This window comes from Biomphalaria glabrata, chromosome 5, assembly GCF_947242115.1.
Source record: "Biomphalaria glabrata chromosome 5, xgBioGlab47.1, whole genome shotgun sequence".
In the NCBI taxonomy this organism is placed as follows: domain Eukaryota; kingdom Metazoa; phylum Mollusca; class Gastropoda; family Planorbidae; genus Biomphalaria; species Biomphalaria glabrata.
In genome coordinates this window covers 33529922-33548972 of record NC_074715.1, presented here as the reverse complement: position 1 = coordinate 33548972, position 19051 = coordinate 33529922, and the positions used below count along the sequence as shown (strand labels likewise).

The 19051-nt window shown below is 35.7% G+C and overlaps 1 protein-coding gene across 3 annotated transcripts in view; it reads right to left on the bottom strand.

Moving 5' to 3' along the window:
* LOC106060387 (orexin receptor type 2-like) overlaps positions 1-19051 on the bottom strand; it is a 150099-nt gene that overhangs the window by 114068 nt on the left and 16980 nt on the right. Inside the window, exon 2 of one of the 3 annotated variants that reach the window (XM_056030451.1) lies at positions 7295-7337. The exons of the other annotated variants lie outside the window; for them this stretch is intronic. The gene's annotated coding sequence lies outside the window, so the exon portion shown is untranslated. The remainder of the gene's footprint in view (positions 1-7294; positions 7338-19051) is intronic. 3 annotated transcript variants of the gene reach the window in all.

Sequence of the window (19051 nt, the reverse complement as noted above, 5' to 3'; positions counted from 1 at the left end):
TTTCATGACTTCTCCTCCTCGTATGTTGGATAACTTTCATGACTTCTCCTCCTCGTATGTTGGATAACTTTCATGACTTCTCCTCCTCGTATGTTGGATAACTACATTGACCATTCGTTCTGGTTGTCTTTCAAACGCTCTCTCTCTCTCTCTCTCTCTTTCTCTCTCTCTCTCTCTCTCTCTCTCTCTTTCTCTCTTTCTCTCTCTCTCTCTCTCTCTCTCTCTCTTTCTCACTTTCTCTCTCTCTCTCTTTCTCTCTCTCTCTCTCTGTGTCCCTCTCAAACACACATTGAAATGACACACCAACATACACACACAAACGTACGTATTTCACAGTAACAGTTAACTGGGTGGAGTCACTAGGTGGAGTCACTAGGTGGAGTCACTAGGTGGAGTCACTAGGTGGAGTCACTAGGTGGAGTCACTAGGATAAAGTAGTTACAGCATTATTTGTTGTTGGGGGGGGGGAGCATTAAAAAAGCGCAATAGTTAGTTGTGTCCTACGGCAAAGCTGCTACTAGATTTGTGACGTGTGTTTGTTTGTCACGTTCAAATCTCAAAACTAAAATTTAAACTCAAATAACACCTTTGCTAGCATAGAGTGTGATGTATGTTTACTTCTGTACTGAAGTCAACTGTAGATGATTGTTAGATTTCAATCCATTACTCAGCAAGCGTTAGGGTGTCTTGTTCGGGTGTATTCAATGTAGTTGAACGACAGCACATAATCAACAAACATCGATTTAACAAATGAAAAGATGTGGCCAACACTGATGAACAATGAATAATAAGTTTAATCCAATAAAAGGCCACAGTCAGAGTCTCTGTCGAATAAAACACGTCATTACCCAAGAGAATTCTATTGCTAACTGATTTTCCAGTCTCTAACCCAAAATATCCCAAGCGTCACTAGTCCCGTTCAATATACGTCTTCTATGGTGCGTCTCTAACTAACTAATATTATAAACAAGGTGTCTAACTATAGGTGTAACGGCTACACCTGGGCGCGAACTCTTTTAGCTTTTCAACTTAAATATGCAATCAGTTTGTTTTTTTACGCATACACCATTTTGAAAATAAAAAAATTAAAAGTCTATTTTTCAAACAACCTATAACCATTTTAAAAGCATGAAACAATGGTAAAAATTTTTTATTTATATAGCGCTGTTGACGTTCAACAGTAGCCACAAGGTGCACAGAAAAAAACGAGAATTAAACAAAGGGAAACTCATCTGTGGCAGTTATGAGCAGGTAGATCTTCCTGTTCCTCTTGAATGGAGTGAAGCCTGAGGGGAGCGAGCTCAAACCTTTTGCTACGTGTAACTCACACAACGTTGTGGAAAACTCGCCACAACAAGACGGCCAATGAGCGCAGGGGGAACGTGTGGTAGGATTAGATTTCATGAGCAGTTCTTGTACATCCTCAACATGTAGCGAGTAGGTCACTACCTTCATTGTATAATAGCAGGTGTCATTCCAGTAGTGATAGTTTCTATCGGTAACATGAAATATAGCAATGTTTTCATTACCCCCTGCTGGTGTAAACGTCTATGCATAGTTTTTAAAATTATAGTTGCAAGTAGAGTATAATTAACCAGCAACGTGTAATATACTTACAGAGCAAAGTGTAACTAAATTACGCATCATAGCAAAACTATAAATTTAAGTTAAATGTACGCTATGTATCAGAATATTACAAAGCATAATAGATCATAATGGCGAAAGATTACGCATTTCTATTTTGGACCATTACAGAAACAGCTAAAAAAAAATATAATTAAAAAAAATTAGACGGGGGAGTGAATAAAGAATGTCCATAGTAACAGTTCTATTTCATTCGCGAGTCTCTCTGCAGTCACAATCTTGTTATAATCATTGAGCGAACAAAATCACGGCTGTAAGGGGAGAGAACACTCAATAGAGTTTCTCAACGACTGATACGCTTTTTCACAAAGTTTATATCAACTCTGTCTTGAACATATTGTTTTCCCATATCCCATTCTCGGAACAAATTGAAACTTTGCTTAATTATTCATTGTACTTGAGAAGACATGAATAATATTTTTTTAAATTAACCAATTAGTTAATTAATTATTTGTGATTAATTATTTTGTTTGATATCAAACTAAGGAGACTAAGTGCTACATACTGAAAGATGAGGATGTATACATGGATTTGATCCCCTAATTCTGTTCGACTCTCTTTTTTTTCACCCACTTCCCATTCTGGGATCAAGTTGAAATTTTGCATAAATATTCATAGTCGATGACAATACACGAATCAATCCAAAAATTAACTATTGGTTAATCAATTAGTACTAATTAATTAATTTTGTTTTATACCGCATAAAGGGAGCTAAACCCTGCCATTTTCAGATAAATGGCAGTAATTAGCGATTCTTCACCTTAGATATGCTTTGTTTTTTTTTTAAGTAATCTTGTTCCTTTTGCTTGTTGTACTTTTGTTAATGTCAGTAATGTTTTGCTGTGTAAGTAATACAGACTGTCTACTTACTAATCAAGTACCAAGTCACTATCTTGTACGATTCCATTAGCTGTCTTTTGTACGCAGTTATCTTTCCTAATTGCAAAGAGCTGTTCCCATCCGTTATGTTTCAGAGAAATGTGTTCCTAATTTCATTCGGTGATGTAGACTCTTTGATTAACTGACATCAATACTTACCACCATGGGTAATCTATATGTTCATCTTCAAAGTGTTTAGTAGTCGTCTAAACGATAGATCTCTTGAGAGTAAAACTTATCTAAGGGCGTTGCCTGTGATCTTTCTGTAGGTGAGACATTTATTGAAAATAATTTTTCTGTGGGCGATTTCTTTTTCTTCCCTTTGATTCAGACAGATAAGATTACAAATTAGTCAAGCTTATGACTTAACTGAACTTTGACTTAGATTTAACTATCATAATGAAGGGCATTTTTTTTTATTTGTATCATGATACCGCCTTCTATTTTATGCGGCACTCTGTGTAGTATATGACTTAAACAATGTCGTTACGCTTAAGAGTTCAATCAAATGAAACAATTACAAAAATTCAAATAAAAAAACAATTAAATACAATAACAAAAAATCATGAAAATAAGTAAAAATGTCATACTTAGGTAAAAACGTTTGGTTTTCCTTACTTTATACTAGAGATTCTGCGGACGAAAATTGAATTTTATCAAAAGCTGACGAAATGATTCCCTATCTAACTTTGAGGAGAGATGACTTAGAAAAATCCAACACACAATCTTGTGTTTCCTGTAAAGATATGATAGGTCGCAACATTCCGTTAGACAGTCACTGTGAAAATCTCCGGTGAGAAAAGTGAGTCAATTCTGTTGGAAGTTTTTTTTTATATTAGACGTACTAGAAAGTAAGCGACCTTTCAATTTTCAGACGACAGACCAAGTTCCTCATACAGGTAGCAGACAAATTAGAAAAGAAATAAAAATATGTCCATGCCTTGGAAGGAGACGGTGATTAAACCCTAGGTGCTGTTGCATTGCAAAGGTGTGTGATGCCAGGCGGGGCTGCATTGCAAAGGTGTGTGATGCCAGGCGGGGCTGAATTGCAAAGGTGTGTGATGCCAGGCGGGGCTGCATTGCAAAGGTGTGTGATGCCAGGCGGGGCAACTTCTTTTGTTAGTCTACATGAAAAAAAAAACGCAATAAAACACAAAACATAATCTTATTACTAAATTATTAGAAATCAATTTTACAAAACGATACTATCAATGAACTGTACGTGCTTTCGAGTTGTTAGCTTAGAATTACTACAATGTAATCTCGAATTGACAAACCTTTTTACAAAGCTTATGTCAAGCCTACTCTTTCTGTCTGTCTGGTAAAAAGTATCTACATGTTATTTCTCCCACACCCATTCTCAGATCAAGTTGAAACTTCGCACAATTATTCAATGGCATAGACTGGACGTGAATCAATAAAATAAAAAGTAACCAATTAGTCAATTAATTCCTGGTAATTAATTATTTTGTTTGATACCAGCAAGGGAAACTAGTTCTTCAGTATTCACAAATATGACTAAATTTGTTGGGTTTAGTCCTCTTAAATAAAATGATATTTCTCCCTCACGCATTCTCCAATCCAATTATTCAAGTGAATATTGGTAATTAATTATTTTGTTTGATCTCGAATAAGGGAGATAACTTGTACATTATTGTAGGAAATAGTTTTAAGACTGGAGTTCTTCCCCTTTCGATAAGCTTTTTTTTTTTAAAAAAATGTTTCATATTTTGCTTGTTTTTTGTAAGTAGGCGTGTGCGTTGTTAATGTCAATTAATAACAGGTGCCCCCCCCCCCCCCCCATTAGCCAAGGTAGGTGAAAAACTTAAAACTACTAATAATCAAGTTTCTTCAGATCTAGAGATGGAATTAGAACCCATACTAGTAGCTTTCACAAGAGTTTCAATAATAAAAAATGTATCCTTTACCATCTTTACGGCTCTCAGCTTGCGGGTTATGACCAGGCGCTTAAGGCTTACTTCGGTTGTTGGTATGTATCTAATGCAACAGATTTTAATACTAGGGTAAATTTGGAATGCCCCAACCAGCTGGTGCAACCCGCACCTCCAGCACCAGCCTCTCTACGCCAATGGCAGTTTTTTTAAATATTTATTCTAGATTATCTTCTCTCTTGAAGGGGGGTACTTCTTGGCATCAATTTTTGTTTATAATTTCATGGTTAAAAACTAAGTTGACATTATTTATTTGAATCTCAAGCATGATGTGTCATATGACATAATCTTATATCATAATGCTTAAGACATAATGATTAGGCCATGATGATTAAGCCATCTATGTAATTGTGTGAAAACAAAATTCTAATGAAACCAATTGAACGTAGGGCTTAAAGAGGCAGCTGATGTGAAACAAAAACTACATTAGACTGACAGAAGGAAATGATGACAGCTACTTCAAGTATTTGTGTGACTAGAGGTAACAACATCTGGATTGAAAAATAGGAGGAGGATTTTTGTGAGTAGCTGTTGTCATGGAAACCAGTATATAGGTCAGTTGCCCATGTTACACAATGTAGGTCAGTTGCCCATGTTACGCGGTGAAGATGAGTTGCCCATGTTACGCGGTGAAGATTAGTTGCCCATGTTATGCAGTGAGGGTCATTTAGCCATGTCATGCAGTGAAGGTCATTTAGCCATGTTATGTTGTGTTTTGACCGCGTGTCTCATTGCAAATAAAAAAGCCACTTATAAAAGCCAGAAACCAGTGTGCCTTTCTATTGAGATATATACGTAGGAATTGCAGCTTCTAACAGACAATTTTTATAGAATTGTGTGTGTGTCCTTCATCCGAGAAGTGGAGCCCACGTGACAAGCACGTTAATGTTTTGATCAACACACACCAGTACAAATAATTCCTCCTGTAGAATAGTGAGTAGTGATTCTAGCGATTCTGTTGTCCCAGTCTGTCCAGATTTATTCAAGGCATCTTGGTTTGCTTAGTCAGTCTAGGTCTATTTCATCCGACTTGGTTTTCCCATTATTTTTTCCCGTGAGTCTATGTTTGTTTGAGTCAATTTGATTTTTCAAGTCAGTCTATGTTTTTAAGCCAACTTTGGTTGTCTAATCCGACTAGGTTTATATCTGTCGACTTAATTTTCCAACTCATTAAAAATTAATCAAAAGTAAGAAGCACTTTTCAAAATGGTGTCTCTTGATTTGGTCAAAGTGTTGTCCACTGAATAGTTGTCACATTTCAGAATTACATTTTAAAGTTCGATATTGATTGTTTCCAGGCCACCAAGCCCAATATTTGAAAAGACATTTCGTTGGATTTTAGAAGTATTTCAGTTTGTTTCAGTGTTTTTTGTTTTTTTTGTTTGTTTTTTGTGTACCCGCTTAGTTAGATCCACGATAATTCCCAAGTTCAGTGACTTGATCACAAATCGTCTGCTACAGGTCGAACGATTCAAATTCCAATTCTGACCTTGGCAGGCAGACTGCATCAAATTATGGACATGGCGCCGCTGACAAATACATTCACGAATATGGATGCAGAATATCTCTATCATAAGGATTTGGGGGGGGGGGGGGGGGATAAAAAGGTATTTGATTCGAGCCAGATTCTGTTTTATACACATGAAGAGTAACATCAAAAAGTTCAGATAGATTTACATGTTTATTGACAAACAACGTAGAGACAAGTAAGGACTGTTTCTTTGACAATTTATTAACAAGATGCACAGCATCTAAGTCAATTATTAAAAATATAGACATTTTTATTAACAACACATAATCTGTTACAATCACTTAACAATTTATACAGCTTTTGTAACATTGTATTACAAACTATAAATCTAGAACAATTAATTAACATTTTAGACAGCATTTTGACATTTTATTATCAACTCTGTATTTGTGACAATTTATCAACACAAGGATCCAGTCTATCACCTACAAACACTGCACCATTGATGAGCACATTCGAAATAGGTTCACAAGGGCAATCAGGTCCTACGATGACCTGATGACCACAGTAAAAAAAAAACGCAATCTTGCATGTTATGGCCTTAACACGAGTTCCTCAGGATTGGCAAAGACTTTCCTGCAAGGCACGATATCAGGGAAAAGAAAGCGATACAGCAATCAAATAATGGACGAGCCTGTCATTAAAATAAACTCTAGTCAAGGCAAAAGACAAGAATAGAGTGGAGAATGAAGATATGTAGTGCTGTAGTTTCATTCAATCACAATGTCTGATAGTGATTGGAAAAAAAAAGGTTTCCTTATGTGCATTTGGCTATTAGCCTATTAGCCTATCTGTTACTGTTAGCCTGTTGATCAGAGTGCTATCGGTCTGACTGCTATTGCTCAGAATGCAACTGGTATGGTCGCATCCGGCTATATGGATCGTAGTTGCCAAGTTGTTTTTTATCCCTTAATTTCAATTGTACTAATTAAACAATATATTACTTTGTTATTGATTAGATTAAATTTAAAATTATGTTTAATATCGTAAAAAATATATTGAATTTATTGAAGCAAAGAAATAATAACAATTATTTTAGTATTATTTTAAACATGACATGAAAAAAAGTGTGTCGGCCAATTCTAGATCAAAGGATTGAACGTCTACACTTCCGTTACATTTGTCAGTTACCTCTCCTCGTACTAAACAATGTCAACACTTCAAATGTGACATTTCACCTCGTCACTGTTACATCATTCACAACGTTATCAAGCTATGCATTGTATCCTGTGGCTACATCCTACACCTGAACAAAATAATCTATCCAAATAGCCTAAATTGAACTTACACGATCAGTGCAAGATGTCTATGTCAGTATCTGTCTCTCAATGCTGAAACAAATAAATAAAAGTACACAATTGTGAAAGTTAAACTTTATTCCATCCTGATTGATTAATGGCATATTGAAAATCGATTTTCATTTTAATAGCCTTCGAGAGAGAGATAGAGAGAGAGAGAGAGAGAGAGAGAAATAAACTGCAATCTATTGTTTTCAATTTGATAGCTCTAAATAAAATAAGAACATTTTATAATTTCTCTTCTTTTAAATATATATATATATATATATATATATATATATATATATATATATATATATATATATATATATATATATATATATATATATATATATATATATATATGTATATATCTGATTAGAATTATTTATATGAAATGAAACACTAGTTCCAATATATCGGAGGCTTAACATGATCTGATGAGGTTACAAAAAAATAATTTAAAGAAAAAAAAACGAACAATATTAAAATGTAAGCCTATATTAAGTTAAAATATGTAAATTGATCAGTTGACTATTGAGCAAACTATAGCGTGTCTGTGTATATATGAGCTAGTATCTAGTATCTCAGACAACGTGGCAGACTTGGCGCCATTTTGTTTTCCCATCTTGGCAGGTGAGGAGAAACGTCCGTAAAGGCCCTGAACTGCTTCCGTTTACCTGTAAGACGCGTGTGGCAACTCTGGCATCTCTCTTCTTGGAATTAGTATCACTCAGTTCAGACCTGACCTTTACGCGCGTCGCCGACCTGGCGGAAATACGAAACAGTAGGTAGATCTAGCAGGAGCAGATGATGAGCAGACTAGTCCATGATCAACCAATGATGGACTCCAGACACTGAATTTCTATTGGATCACGTGGACAGTACTAAAGACAAAGGTGTTCCAGTGAACCGTTGACAAGATTTGAAAGCTTGTAACTGTTCACTTAGATGTCGTTTGGAGGATCAGAAATAGAAATGTGGGACGGGTTGGGTTTTCATAGGGGACTTTATTTTTCTTGTATTTGAGTTCAGCTTTTGTTTGTGATTTTAGAAGGCTGCAATAGTCATCGTAAAAAAAATACAGATAAACACGGCATTGAAACAGCTCGATTATCAGATGAAGTGTAGAGCGTTGAAGACTTAGAAGTTACTTTTCACTTTCATGTTTAACTCTAACCCTGCTTAACGTATAGCTGTAGTGCAGAGTCTGGTTATATTTCTGCCACAGTGAATTCCTTACATTGATCGGGGAAGCCGCCTCTGATTGTGCTCTAGGCACTCAGAAAAAAAAAATCATGTTTTTATCATCGTCTGTTTTATTTCTGTGAAGGTTTCTGTTGTGTATTTGTGAATGTTTCTGTTGTGTTTGTCTGAATGTTTCTGTTGTGTTTTTATATGAGAGACGAGTCATAGTCATCACAACAAATTTTCAGAAGGATCCATAAAGCAGTCTTAGTCTTAGTCTTTTCTTGTTGCCCTTATTTGTGAGAGATTTATAATGCTACAAGAGAATGGTACAAAAAATAGAGTCAATATTTGTAAACAGTCAATGATATACGACTAATCTGTACACGTCTCTCTAATTATCTTGCATGCAATAATTGTACATTTTCAAACATGCATTGATTGTATATTTTAGCATTACCAACAGTAATTACACATTATGATAGACAATGTGTTGGAAGCTTTTAAATCTTATCTGTATTTTTTTTTCATTACTTTTGCACTGAGAAAAAAAAACCTGAGTTCAAAAGTTTATTGCATCATTTACAACCTTATTTTGTAGCATACGTTTATTGATCTATTTCTTGACCTTACCCCTCCCCCTCCCAAACATATTAGGTGTGACTTTAAGCATTTCTTTCTGGCAATTTTGTTGTTGACCCAATAAGAAATGTATTATGTGTGAATATAAGTTTGCTATGATCTTAGTTTTCTAAGCAACTCTTTACACAATGTAACAATGTGTTTCAGAAGATCCTTTCAATTTGTTAGCATTAGAGAGAAATCTTTACATCTCTTTACATATGTTAGTGTTTCATAGTTTGGTGTTACAGACATGTCTTTATATATGTTAGTGTTACATAATTTGGTGTCACAAACATCTGCAAGTATTACGTGAAGCTCTTTACACTTGCTAGTGTTTCAACTAAAAAAAACCCCTCTTTACACGTGTCAGAGTTCTAGACATTTCTGTCCTTGTTGCTGTTTCTGAAAGCTCTATACACGTCAGTGCAGGACAAATAAAATTCCCATAGGAGTTGACGACATCATTGGGGTAGAAAAAAAACAACAACACTGAATGAAATATAGCGTCAATGGAAGATTGAGATCGATAAGAACTAGATCAATAACATTTTGATAAGTATGGATTTTTTGTTATAAACTTCTTCTTTGCAGAGACATTTTTTTTCGCATTTAACACATGACATCGTTGTCAATACAGTGATCATCAGTATGAAATATCTTACAGAAATGAGATTTGAAAAATGTTTCATCATCAGTATTATATTTCATAAACCATAGAAATTTTAAAATTTTACTATCAGCATGTTTCCAAAACAGTCGAAATGTGGCTACATTTAAAGAGCTTGACTTAAATGACAATTAATGTACATGACAGGTCATCGTGTCATTAAGTCACTAGCATTAAAACGTTATTGCTCATGGCAGACGTTTCTGTGAATACCTCCATTACCACAGTCCGGATGCTAAGAGAAAAGGCTTGGCCTGAGGCCACATTGCTTGGAAACAAGAAATCTTAGCTGTCTGACCGGAAGTCCTTCCTTTCTTGAAAAAAACAACATAAACACGTATTGACTATCGGTCTTACCTTTCAATGCTTGTGCTAATGGCAAGTTTCTGAATAGCACTCCAGAGTATTGACAATGTTTTTATTATTTATAGCCTTGTATAGAGAGAGGTTAAGTCAGTGTTAGGAACTTGAACACAGCTCTTGTAATTCAATTGAACTCTGCATAGAACTTTGGACAAAACGAGGAGTCTTTGGAACCAATGTAGTTAGCTCTAGACCAATGTAGTTAGCTCTAGACCAATGTAGTTAGGTCTAGACCAATGTAGTTTGCTCTAGACCAATGTAGTTAGCTCTAGACCAATGTAGTTAGGTCTAGATTCTTCTTCACGTTCTCATTCTCAACAGTCTAGTTGGTGGCCAAGTAGCACGCAACTCAGCAACTCATCTTTCATCTCATTCAGAAGTGGGCTGTTAGTAAGCTAGTTCATTGTTTTCATTTTGAAAAGCTTCGTTCAAATGTTTTATAATTTGCGCACGTTCCTGTACAAATGAAGATTATTACGACCTAGTCCAAATCTCCTGCAGAAGCGAACAGAATTTAGGCTCGGCGCCATCACGCTGACAGTCCAAAAGACTTATCACACAAGAATCAGGTAACCAACTACCAAGAAGCAGTTATTGTTTTTAAAATAAGTCAGACTTTAATCAAGTTAATTGTGTCTACTTTGTAATAAAAGTTCTATTTAACAGTGTTCACCAAAGAAGTGTTTCAAGTGATTTCAACTTTTGAATGTTCAGATAAAATACGCCTGCAGCGGTTTAGTTGTCTACAACAGCCTGGTGCTATAAGTCAACTACCGTCCACAACAATCACCTGTTTCATTTTATACGATATTAATAGCATGGGGTTTCTAGAACAGAGCCACACCAAATGTATCAATTAGAAACTGTGTACATTTGTACAAAATGCTAGAACAAAATATACATTTAAACAGTGATTTAAAGTGACTTTTAAATGTCAAATTAGTGATTTTGTTTGACAGTTTTCTTGATAGCATTTAATGTGACGTCAAAGTGAAATTAAAAAAAAAAAAAAAAGAAGCTATTTTAGACCTTACGATCTATATGGGGGTATGACCTTACGATCTATATGGGTGTATGACCTTACGATCTATATGGGGGTATGACCTTACGATTTATATGGGGGTATGACCTTACGATCTATATGGGGGTATGACCTTACGACCTATATGGGGGTATGACCTTACGATTTATATGGGGGTATGACCTTACGACCTATATGGGGGTATGACCTTACGATTTATATGGGGGTATGACCTTACGATTTATATGGGGGTATGACCTTACGATCTATATGGGGGTATGACCTTACGACCTATATGGGGGTATGACCTTACGACCTATATGGGGGTATGACCTTACGACCTATATGGGGGTATGACCTTACGATCTATATGGCATATGAACCCGTGAGTGAGATCGTAAAGAACAAACAAATATCTAAAGGTTCAAAATCCCAATCTTGAACGAGATTCAAACCCAAGACCTCTCGGGTTGTGAACCATGTGCATTACCGTTCAGCCCCCGACGTCCCATAAGACTTAAGAAGTTTGCACAATGTGGTAACTAATGGTGTACAGTATAATTATAAACGCCAATGAAGAGAAGAAGAACAGACTACTCATAATAAAAATAAAATGTGTTTAAGTAGATAGGAAAAAATATGAGTTTCGACAAAAGGTTTGACCCAAAGTTAAATAATTCAAACATGATTGATCTTATCCATAGTCTACGCATTGCCCGGGATGGACCAATTGGTACGAGACTAGCTTTTGAATGAAGTTATAGGGACAATGCTCAACCTGTAAACGACTCCACTGGCAGTAAAAACAAGGGCATTAATGCTGCTGGAAGGATAAAGGATAAACCCCTGGAGAAAGGAAAAGGAAACAAAGGGAGAGAATAAAAATAAAATCGTCTACAAAAAGGTTCGTGGCTAGAATCGTGTTTGACGTCATGACCACGAAAGTGTTGAAATGGAGATTTATTATTGAATGTTAGGTAACTCCGGGTGGCGGGTTCAAGGATTATTAGTAATAAGGAAGAAATTCTTGAACGTTTCTTCTGAATTGTTACCTCCCTTTAATTAATACTGAACGTATGGACAAAAATGGTATATGTTGCACCTCCTTATCATGTAGGTTCATTTTAACGTTTAATTTTCAACTATTGAGCAAGTTTATCCTAACTTAGTAGATCTGACTGAGGACAGAAGCCATCCACACCAGTGGTTCATTGAGGCACATCCATTGTCCCTGGAGACAGAGCACCATATGTTGCAATACATTTTCCTACCATAATTTGGTCATTTATCTTTCTACTGTTTAACTTCCCTGACTGAATAAGGTCATTTTTTCTATGTAGCAACAAACTTCAGTCATGGCAAAAAGCGTTACTGTTTCGAGACATCTCTATTTTCTCTAAGCAAACGAACTCCAAAACGTGAGTGGACATATGACTGGCTCCGTCTATCTCCAGCTCCCCCAACTGTCTATGTTAGTCGTGGCTAGTGTACTAACTAATGCAAACACACAAAGTGCTGAACGGAAGTGCTCAATGGCTCCAACACGAGGTACAAGTGAGTACTCTCTGAAGTCAGCGTTTGATCTGAAGGCTATGATATGTTCACACCTGCGTTGTGCCACGTGTCTAGAGATAAGCAGGTTCCACAGCTGCCACCCCCCTTACACCGCACACACGTATGGGACTTAGCTAATCAGAAGAAGGTGTTGACGAGACAGTTCAGGCTAACATTCTCCCAAGTCTGGAGTCATTTTGTGGCTCGGAATGTTGAGAAGCGACAAAGAAGAGAGGAACGTTTATTAATACACAAATTCAAATGAAACAAGGAGACCAACAATGTGTGTTTAATGTTGCTTAATAATACCGAACAATATAAAAAGTCTGTTTGGGGCGATTTTTTTTTTGGCACTTCAAAAGATCTGGGTCTATCAGCTTTATAAAGATACAAATTTTCTTTATTTGCTTGCTTCTGTATTTTATTTCTAAGTAGTTATCAACGCGAACTAAGTTTAAAAATACTAAATTGATTTTTTTTTAAATATGTGAAGTCTACAAGCAAGTCAAATACAAACAAAACTACTAAGAATGTATTACTCTTGGGTCATCTATTGGCTAACTCAGTAAGTCAACTTAAAAAACAAGTAAAAGAAAATAAAAAAACAAAGCCTGTATTTAGTTTAATTGTATCCATCATTTTGACCCAATTAATTTGAAATAGATCTAGAGTAGACTAACAGAGTTCATATACTTTTTGTGAAAATTACTGATCAAGAAATGTTATCTTAGTTGATGTTTGTTTTTTGGTTTATTTTTGAAAATTGTTGGCCATATAAGCTCGTTCTGTTATAATGTGTTTCTAAATCTTAAACACTCAGATCAAGTCTTCTCTGATTAATAGTTAAACAGGATCTATGTCTTTAGAATCACCAATGTAAACCATGGATCTAAAGTGACATTAGTGTTTCTGAATGTTGACAACCGGCGTCTGTTTGTTTACCAGCCGCATCAAGACAGAAAAAGGGGTTTGGTTTTAACTTCCTAATCAAATCAAGAGTGTAAGGTTTGGTTTCAACTTCCTAATCAAGTCAAGAGTGTAAGGTTTGGTTTCAACTTCCTAATCAAGTCAAGAGTGTAAGGTTTGGTTTTAACTTCCTAATCAAATCAAGAGTGTAAGGTTTGGTTTCAACTTCCTAATCAAGTCAAGAGTGTAAGGTTTGGTTTCAACTTCCTAATCAAGTCAAGAGTGTAAGGTTTGGTTTCAACTTCCTAATCAAGTCAAGAGTGTAAGGTTTGGTTTCTCAGGTAAAGTGAAGAAAGAGAAATGAGTTAATGAAATTGTTGAAAAAATAACAACAGGCTGCCATAAAATGTCCAAACCAGAACTAGTTTCCACCCACAGACATTCCAATTGTTCCTGTTCCCTAAGTTGTTTTTAGAAGCCGCAAGCATTATCAGAAATTCAGCTGTGGTCCACTCAGCTAAACTATCACCTGCTTATTTATCACTCCATTCGATGATCCCCTCCTACACACTAGTAAAATTCAGATTCTTCATACATTGTGTAGGCGGTGTTAAAGCTTTGCTTTATTGTATGTCACTTCACATTCTTGGTAGCCACAAGAAAAAAACAAAGTCCCCCCTCCCCCCCCCCCCCCGACCTGCTCGTGGTGTATATGTTACATGCAAAGTACGAAAGACGGAATGTTTTTGTTAGCGGCCCCCGAAAGGGGAAACGACGCTATTAGTTTTGTGTGAAATGTCTGTCCGTCTGTCCGTCCGTCCCGTTTAGATCTCGTAAACTAGAAGAGATATTGAAAATCCGACTTCACAATATTTTAGACCATTCAAAGTTCTGAAGCAAAGGCTACTTTTTTTTTTCCTGAAAGCGAAAATTCTAATTTTAAAAATTAATTATGCAAGCAGTTTTTTATAAGAAAAAGCTAATTAGTATGCATTATATGTTAGACCTAATTAAAGACGAATAGTAATCTTATAAACATTATTTTCATAAACATTTTTTATAGTGGAAGTTTTTTTTTTTTTTTTTTTTTTTTTAAGGATTGGAATATGAGATTGAGATTGAGCCTTTTCAAAACAATTAACTTATTTAAGTTCGAACCGAGGGTCCCGGGTTCGAATCCTGGTGAAGACTGGGATTTTCAACTTCTGAGTCTACCCAGCTCTAATGGGTACCTGACATTAGTTGGGGAAAAGCAAAGGCGGTTGGTCGTTGTGCTGGCTACATGACACCCTCGTTAACCGTAGGCCACAAAAACAGATGAACTTTACATCATCTGCCCTATAGACCACAAACTAGTTAGGCCAGGTTCACATCTAACTTTACATTCACTTTCACGTATCCTTTGATCTGCGGGACGGTTGGGGCACTACACAAGATCTGTTAACCTTCTTTCTCCATTCTTATCTCTCATTTGTCTTTAATATAATTTCATTCGGATTTTCTTTCTGAAAATATTGAAGCCTACCTGGGTGGACCACTGGTCGTGCGGTTTGCGCGCTGGACTGTCGTTTGGATTTATCGACGATCGAAGGTTCAAACCCTGCCTGCTCCCATCCCCCGTCGTCCTGCGGGAGGTTTGGACTAGGAAGTAAACTATCTTCAACTCTGAAGGATTATCCGAATTATGTAAAACATTTTACTTCGGGGGCCGATTTTGAGTTTGTGTTTCCACACAAACTGTCTTTTGTAACCTTGTTTGTTTTGTTGTGTTTTTTGGTTATAATATTGGAAAAAACAATCATACCATAATAATAAATTGACTAAAGAACTAAATATCGGTTGCCAGGTCAAACCGTTTCATTCATTGTGTATAAAGTAATCTCCCTTGGCTATATTTTGCTGACTATGAACGATTGTCTCTTCTTTTCGTTACGTTAATTATTTAGATTCGTATTTTTAGGTATTACTCGGCAATGGTGGTAGCATTAATAATAACACAAGCACAAAAGAAAAATATCAGTTTCGTATGAGAGAGAATATGAACTTTTTTTTCAGCTTCGTAAACTTATAAAAAAAACACTAGTCAAATTTTTCAGGATACTAACTGAAAAAAAAAGAAGAAAACAGAAAACAGGACAATACATGATGCATGAGATGTTCGATTTCTTAAATTATAATTAAAAAAACAAACTATAATGCCTAAAGCAATAAAAACTTCTTAAAGTGATAGATAGTGAATAAAAACGAATACCATCCTTGGGTATTAAATTTCCCAACATAAGTGAAAACACTATCGAAATTAGCTTTTTACAGGGATAACTATTGGATATGTAAGTTTTTATTGACGACAGCACATGACCAGGCAGCCATCCAGCCATACAACAGCAGCAGCTGCTTTTCATCAGGAGGACAATGGAGACAGCTGTCTTGGAACACATTTTCTTGAATGAAATACTTTGCTTAACATGCGGAAAAGTGGTATCCGAAATATATATATGCGGTGATTCCGAAGATGGATTGTAGTCTCCCTTGGTTCAGTAGCTACTCATTTCCGATGTTACATTCATTGTTCCCAGTCAATCTTTGTGAATGAAAAGCACCTTGGCTTCAATCATGGTTTATTTATTCAAGACCTAACAGGTCCTTATGTCCGGCTCAGCACATGACAAGGCCACCAAATCCAACAGTTGTGACCACTGTATGAAAACAAAAGTATATATGCACACTTGGTTTGTTCCAAATGAGCTGTCATGCATATACGAGCCGTGTGAGAACACATATTTCGATCCCTCACTATTTTCTATAGAGTTGTTTTCAATTATTATTATCTACCTTGTATTTTGTTACGCTACTGCAGCCTCGTCACGTCAGAATTACTTCCTTACAAAAAGAAAGAAATGAAATGAGCAAATGTTAGGAGCTGTTAAGTAAACTCTTGTCACAAAGTTAAATTAAACCTGGAATTTTTATGTCACATGGCTTTACGGTGCCCTTACTTAGGTCGATGTGAAGCCACACCCCCCCTTTTTTTTTCCAAAAAAAAAAAAAAAGGAATATTTTCTAATTATCCTAGTATCTTAGCTATTTTTAATTATTATTTTCTTGATTTTAATTTTTTTTTCAAATGAGAACAACTACAACATGTCTTTCAACCGCCACTGCCCTATATACTACAATACAACCAAAGAATGCAGCAATGCGACAGCAATATCTTTTAAAATCTATTTTCCAAAGATCTTGGTCCAACGAAATAGGGACAATGCAAGGACATAAAGACATTCTGGAATTATTTAGGTCAAATACATTATACATTTCGTATCACCTTTGAGGCGTATCATATGTTTAGTCTTGAACTTGGTCTAGTTTACATCACACACAAGTAGGAATTAATCTAGCTTGCATCACACCCAAGTAGAAATTAGTCTAGTTTACATCACACCAAGTAGAACTTGGTCTAGTTTACATCACACCCAAGTAGAAATTAGTCTAGTTTACATCACACCCAAGTAGAAATTAGTCTAGTATACATCACACCCAAGTAGAACTTGGTCTAGTTTACATCACACCCAAGTAGAACTTGGTCTAGTTTACATCACACTTAGGTAGAAATTAGTGTAGTTTACATCACACCCACGTAGAACTCGGTCAGATTTACATCACACCCAAGTAGAAATTAGTCTAGTTTGCATCACACGCAAGTAGAACTCGGTCAGGTTTACATCACACCCAAGTAGAACTCGGTCCGGTTTACATCACACCCAAATAGAACTCGGTCAGGTTTACATCACACCCATGTAGAAGTTGGTCCAGTTTACATCACACCCAAGTAGGACTTGGTCTAGTTTACATCACACCCTAGTAGAACGTGGTCTAGTTTACATCACACCAAAGTAGGACTTGGTCTAGTTTACATCACACCCAAGTAGAACTTGGTCTAGTTTACATCACACCCAAGTAGAACTTGGTCTAGTATATCATTCAATGCTTTTGATACCACGGAGAAACAACAGTATATAAATTGATCTAATGTCGAAGTCCTTGATCTCATTTCATACATAATTCTAATACTGAATAGTTTTGTTGGCTATCATTGTAAAGTCTTTTACTTGCCATCGCAGAGTTTCTCTTTAGTAATATTCGAAAAGAATCTAGGTCAGATTACATTTGAATAGAAACACACACACACACACACACACTAGATAGATAGATAGATAGATAGATAGATAGATAGATAGATAGATAGATAGATAGATAGATAGATAGATAGATAGATAGATAAATAGATTGATAGATAGATTGATTGATTGATTGATTGATGAATGATTGACTTTCATTGGAGCTTATGTTACAACTGTGTAAAGAAATATTTTTTTCATCATGCTTATTTTTTAGTAGAGTATTATCAAGCAAACACTAAACTGGAATAGGCAGGACCAGAAGGTCTGGACCACATCTTTGGAAACTGAAAAGAGAAGCCAATGAGAATCCAACAAATAACTGAGGAAGTAGAAATACTTATCAGGAGACATATTAAGTATAGTTTAATGACCTGCTTGAGCCTTTGCCTCAGGAGACAGATTAAGAAGATGCGGTCCTCTGCCGCTCTGCGTAATTTCCTTTTCTTTTTAAAAAAAAAAAAAATTGAATGTTGTTTTTAAATCTGCTTGAGGGCTGGGGGAAAACCTGATTGAAACAAGACTACTAACTTGCAAGTTACAGATATTCCTTGAAAAAAAAAAGATTATGTTCTATAACTAAGCTCACTCTGTTTATGTTCGATATTTCAAATATTCTGATATGTGAATAAAAGTTGAACTAATTTTTTTTTATTGACAGCAGACGTAAATTTTAGAATGAAACGGAATATAACACAAGAAAAACTTAAAAATTACTTTTCTTAAAAAACCAAGCTTATACCAAGTGTAATTGTATCAATTAGTTTAAATCAGACGTGTAATTAAATTTGTGGTAGATTTAGACCAACAATAATACATCTGTGCGATTAGAAATATTTTTACCAATTGTTTTTGTTTAACCTTTAGCTTTCTCAATACGCTAGGATACTTTCACTTAACTGGATCAGTGAGAGAAAGAAAGGGATGTCTGGGTGAATTTTACCGTAATCGGTTTTTAAAAGCATTTTCTTTAAAGGGGAGAACGACCTGAATTCGAACTCTTCTTGGGCCGACGTGCTAACCACTCTGCTAGTGAGGTATTTATGACCCTATAAAGGGGACCAATTCAGCATATACCATTTCAGTCAAGCACTATTTCTTTCCCTTGTTTGAGATACCAAACAAAATAACTAATTACCTATAGTTAATTAACTAATTGTTTAATTTTTTTATTGACTCTTGTGTTGTCAGATAAAATTTCAGTCAAGCACTATTTCTTTCCCTTGTTCGAGATACCAAACAAAATAACTAATTACCTATAGTTAATTAA